A 6,000-nucleotide genomic window follows, 5' to 3' on the forward strand; every position below is an offset into this window, starting at 1 on the left:
CAGCAGAGCCATTTATGTGGACCGGAGCCAGCTATGCAATCCCTGCGAGGGCCGGCAGCGCTGAGCACAAACAAAAACAACGGGGAAATAATTGAGTGACAAAGTTGTAACTTAATGAGGGGGAAGTTGCATTTTTCTCGTTTGGAAAATGTATCTCACCTACAAGAGCACGCTTTGAGGAATGAGAGAAATACGTGTGCATCGCTCACATGAAGCTCTGTACCTTTTACTTCAAAACGGTAAAACTGAGCACAGGTATGAATAAGTTATCGAGAGACTAAGTGAAGCGCCGCTTTCTGTTTAAGAATCAGAGCAGCACTGCTGACCCGCTAGGTTCTCCTTGTCTTTTTTTATTGCACGGTGGCTAGCAGGGGTGGATGGGCAGAAACTGCAATGAGGCATCCAGGATTTAAAGGCCAGGGACAGCCTCTCAATATGTTACAACCTGGGGATGGGAATGATTAAATCACAGGTCATTTAATTGTTGGGTGATATACTAGAGGAGCTGCAACCTAAATCTGGAGTGTCAGATCAAAATAAACCCATAAATTGCAGACTTACTAAAATTATATCTGTCCACCTGATAATTATAACAACTCCTGAGGGAAATATGTGTCTTTTTAGCCGCTAAATGCTGTGTTATATATTATAACTTTATCTCCAGCGTGGTGCTGAGTGGGTGGAGTGCAGTCGAGCTTTTTCTCTCGAATCAGTTGCTGGCTGCGGCCAAAAATTACACCATGAGAGCAGCGAGAATTCGAGCTATATTGGCCGCTATTGGCCTTTCACAGATCTATTAGTATCGGAGTATTTGTTGTTAGATATGAGCTGATATGAAAACGTCTTGCTTTGTTCTGTTGTTTAATTCAGAAAAAGATGCTTTTACACATGGTGCAGCTTGTCGAGCAGAGCGGCTCTGATTCTAATCGATTCTGGCTCTAAGTCGCCAAAATCAGCTACGTTGGTGCTGAAAATGCGTCAGAATGAACATTTTAACCAAGTGCGCTTTTTATTTTTACTCTAAATCATTATAACGAATGCTTTTCTTCAGTATGTCTTTGTAATTGTTGCATCGTGTCGTTTTTAGCTGGTCAGTCCATTCAGTATAGAAGATTCCAAAAACCTAAGGCATAAAACTATGGGAGTACTTCAAACCATCACGGAACAAAAAGATGCTTTGTACACTGTTCATAGTTTCAGTGTCAGACTACAGCAGCAACGCAAAATGCATGAACACCTGAAGACGAGGCAAACAGGTGCTACTCATCACTTCTCTCCTGCTCGCTGTGCTCACCTTAACTGCATTTTTACTGCACTGAAAATCCCAAACCACTTACATACTCATCTGTGTTTGCTGTCAGACAATAAAACTACATGTACACGACCAAATCCTGATTTTATAACCTCAACGTGATCTGACAAACTCACCGAACATGAGCTAAAAACAGCTGCTGTGAATTTAGCTGGATAAAATTTAGAGCTGCTACCAAAGTCACAGAATTACCAAATGAGTTGCTTTAGCTGCTCAATGCTTGCAAAATTTTCATCATGTCCATGTTGCTCAGAACTTTTTCACTCTGTTCAGGGGTTTAATAGAAACTTGGATTTCTTTTGGAGTTGCACTGCTGACTTAAATCATGTTAGAGTCGCCAGTTGAAGCACTTTAATATGTAAACCACTGTTTCATTTTGCACTGTGCTGTATTTTGCAATGACATAAAATTAAATTGACTAATCTGTAAAAATTTATTGATAGAAGAAGAGCTGTTAGTCCACGATATGATATTGATGCCGATTATTGGTGCTCAAGAAAGGCCGATAACCAATATTTGGACCTGATGTACATTAAATGTTTTAACAGCAAGTCATAGCAGAGAACCTGTAATTCATAATTAGGTTGCTTCATTAATAAGAGTAACCATGACTTTATTGTTCACTGAGGTCTATATCCTAAAGCATTATTAATTATTGTTTTCCAGACTGTTTATGGTTAATCTGTGGCTGCCTTCTAATGTAGCCACTAGCCGTTAGCGTAGCCTTAGTCGCTGTGAAAGAAGCTAATTTCCTAATCTGCCAATAAAAATAGCAATGATTGGAAAAATGCAGAATATTGGCTACGATAATCGGCCAATCCCCTGTCGTTAGTGGCAGCTCTGCACTCCATGGTTTACAACAGTCTCCACGCTGTCTGCAGCACATGCAGCAGAGCACATCTAAGTAAATGTATGCAAATGACATCAGCTGATATAGCGGCATGGTGTAAAAAAAAATCAGTATTGGCCCCAGAAATCCAATTGGGTTCAACTGAGAATGAATCAAAACAGCAAACTCAGACTCTGAGGGGAAATGCAGAGTCGGTTATGATTTCAAGTTGGTTCTTTGCTACAGATTTCTTCGTCTATTGTTAATATAAAGATACTGATTTTAGCTGCTTTGAATGAGGTGTAATTCCTGTTTCTCCATCACGTCCTGCAGCTTTAATGCAGACAGTTGAGAGACTGTTAAAAAAGGAAAGTGTTGGAAAACAGTAAAATGTGTTCACAGGCTGCCCTGGATAAACAGAGCTAAAACAAAATGGCAAACAAGGCAAATACCCATGAATCCAAGAGCAAACTAGCAGGCTGACAGAGAGCTTTTAAAGATATAAGGCCATACAATAACACCGGACAGAGAGAGTCGATTGCCTGGTAACTACCTCCTGCCTTGTCCCATTAGACTTATAAATTTCACACGCTGAATAAAATCATGGCCGGAAAGATGATTTTGCAACTGTAAACTATAGTTGTGCTCATTTCCAGGTCTCCCAAAAGGCGCATTAGATAATAAACACGACTACTTTCACTACTCTGAGCAGCAGATTTCACCATTTTACAGCCACATTTAGTCCTCACGCACATAATTGTTTCCAGTTTCACCTGCAGCCAAACTACCAGAGGATTGATTGATTGACTGATTGACTGAGAAATCATTTAAGAGACACAAATACATACCGCTGGGCAATAATGCAAAGTTCATTACAGTAATTACATTAACGCCCTCAGACAGGCCTTTTCAGGTGTGTGACCTCACGAGGTTTTCGTATTTGAAATATTGATTTTCTATCTCCACACAAATTGCATTGGGCTTCTGTTGGAGCGAAGCGTCCCGTTTCTCTACGTGCATCGCCGTTACCGACCATGACCCCTAAATTAGGAGCGACACGAAACAATTTGCATACTAATTAGCGTTTTAAGGACTGTATTTTGCATTGTGAACGCGGCGACGTTTAATCAAGACTGTTCAGCAGCTGCAAAAAAATGCTAAGAATGAACAGAAAGGCTGCTCGCAGAGAGTCGACATTAGCTTAAGAGCCATATTGCAAGTGACATTTCTAAATTAAGGGTGAGGGTCAGCTTTGGCATATTCCAATTAAATCCAACACTGACCTCTTCAGCCACAAATAGTTGAGGGTGAAAACACTTAACTCAACTTTTAAACCACTTTTGGACCACTTTCTCCTTCAGAAAATACAGCACAAGTGATATTTACTAAGTCAAATATCACTATTAATTCCTATATATGCGCAATGTGGTGACATGTGCAATGAATTATGGGAAACTTGGGGTGGCAATCAGAAGTTTGTATTCATATTTACTCACTTTTAAAGTGTACAAGTTGAGAAATCTGCGAGGAAAATGTCATGGTTTTAGATATGTGACAATATTTTAGTGACAGAAATGACAGCATCATGTCAGTATAGTGATATTAGTCTACATTAAATACACCAACTCAAGTGATGGGCTGTTTTTCAGATGATTTTCAAAGCTGTAAAACATACAAATTCTACAAAAGTTTCAGGAGGAAAAGCCTGAAACTGAAATTAGACCATGAAAATGTGTTAATACTCCCCCTGTAAGCCCAAACTGATCTCTTTCCTTTAGGGTTAGCAGCTCCTGAGACTCTTTCACTCTAATTAGAGGGGATTTCTAGTAAATATGACCTTTAGCGAAATGAAATTTGTCCAATAAAACGCTGCCGTGTGAATAAGCAACGGAGGAATTAATGTAATTTGTTGAAAAATAAACATTAACCAGAAGCTTTGTAGACTTTTGTGATCGGGAAGGAACCTCGAGGAAACATGCTGAGCAACATAAAGGCCGATGTTGCACAAAAAATATCACTGGAGAACAGATTTTTCTTGTTTCATTTTGCTGGTTTTGATTCGTTTCTGTCATTTGCTTGTATCAGCTTGAGCTACGGGAAACTGCAATGTGCATTATGGATTATCTCCCGCACTAAACACTGGAATAGTCGTGTAGTTTGAGCCCTCATCAGTCCAACTCTGCACACTTCAGAGGGCTTTAATAAGAGCATGCACATTGTAGTATGGGGTGCACCTCTCAGTGATCACCCTCCTATATGTCCTGACTGATGCAGGCAGCATTATGGCTCAGACAGTTGCTGCTCTGCCCCACAGATCTACTTTCCCTTTCCCTATTTTGGGAAGAGGGTCTTGTTTAAGGGGGCTATTTGAGATCCGCGTAAACATGGACTCAGCAGACACACGGAGAGCCTCAGCTGTTGCTGATTAATCATCACAGGGCCGTTTCTCCCACTAAACCAATGTCAGAGCTACCTGAGGGGGGAATCCCTGCTGGAGCACCCATAGGCCCCAACTTATAGGGTGCGTGCAGGCCTGTACGTGCAATTTCTGAAATCCCTGGCTGACCTCAGGAGACACTTAAATCAGCTCCAAACGCTGACAGGGCCGCGCAGGAGATTAAAAAAAGAGAATGGAAAAAGAAAAAAGAAAAAGCTTCGCATGTAAAACTGGAGCTCCAGGTGTGCAGCCAATCAGGTGTCCGTTACCGGCGCTGACAGACGCCTGTTATTTTAATGGCACACCCATTAGACGGTATCACGAATCCGTTCAATGGATCAAATGTGCACGGTGATGGGGAGCAGATAAGGCAGGTTAGGAAGGAGCTCACATCACTTATGGGCTGCATTTGCATCCTTAAAATGCGCCTGTAATGATTCATATTTCAGCCGTGTGTGTGTGTGTGTGTGTGTGTGTGTGCCATCAGGACGCACCGGCTCTCTCTCACACTGATTATCTAACATCCGTGAGTTTGCATCATGCTGTGTTCAGTAGAACCTACCTGGATTTGTATTCCGAGGAGTTTTTTTTAATGTAGAGGCTGTGAAATAGCTCCTGTCCGCCCCCTTTATTATTATTATTGTTGTTTTTGCCGCGCCGACAGTCTCCAGATCAGCTCGCTGTGTGGATCTCTTCAGTCTAACGTGCTCCTCGGACTACAAAAAATAAGAAATTAAAAAAAAATAAATAAAAATCCTCCCAGTGGAAGAAGCTGTGTCGTCCTCATGCACGGAGAGGCAGGTCCCCCCCAGCAGCCCTGCTCGATATCGGCGATTGGATCGAACCGGCCAGAGGTGATTCGCCTTTCGTCCTCTCTGCTGCCTCGGCGCCCTCCTCCCCAGATCCTCCTCGTCTGACGGACTGACCGGGTCGCAGAGCTGTCAATGACGAGGGAGCAGGAGGAGGAGGAGGAGAGGGGTGTGGGGGGGGGGAGTGGGAGGTGGTGGGGTCAGGATTTTTAAAGGCTGCACCCTCGGTACGGATGGATCTCCGCGGCTCTCCCTCCTCCTGCAAGCCGTGAATCAGCGCTCTCCTCCTCCTCCTCTTCCTCTTCTCTCCGCTGCGCAGGAAAATCTCCGGCGCTCCGGTCGGCTGCAGGCTGCCGTAAAGCCTCCCCGCCTGCTGTCTCCTCTTCTGCTGCGATGAATACCGAGCGCTGTTCTCATCAGAAACGCGCTCAGCTGTCTGGCTCTTCGGGGTTTTGTTTGCTTTAACTTGCCACCGCTGTGTGCCGGACTTTGCGCACCATCGGAATGACCGCGGCTCGTATCCTGCGCGTCACTTTGTGGAGCTCGCAGCGGCAGCCGGAGCCGAGTTTCCTCCGTGGACTGTCATCCTCCGGTAATTAATATTAATATCGGG

The 6,000-nt window shown here is 43.4% G+C and overlaps 1 protein-coding gene across 1 annotated transcript in view; it reads right to left on the reverse strand.

The window, feature by feature from the left end:
* Positions 1-5,477, reverse strand: part of slc8a3 (solute carrier family 8 member 3) — a 116,882-nt gene extending 111,405 nt beyond the window's left edge. Inside the window, exon 1 of the mRNA XM_008285545.1 lies at positions 5,141-5,477. The gene's annotated coding sequence lies outside the window, so the exon portion shown is untranslated. The remainder of the gene's footprint in view (positions 1-5,140) is intronic.
* Positions 5,478-6,000: the final 523 nt, after the last annotated feature.

This window comes from Stegastes partitus, unplaced genomic scaffold (genome assembly GCF_000690725.1).
Source record: "Stegastes partitus isolate 25-593 unplaced genomic scaffold, Stegastes_partitus-1.0.2 Scaffold407, whole genome shotgun sequence".
Classification (NCBI taxonomy): Eukaryota; Metazoa; Chordata; class Actinopteri; family Pomacentridae; genus Stegastes; species Stegastes partitus.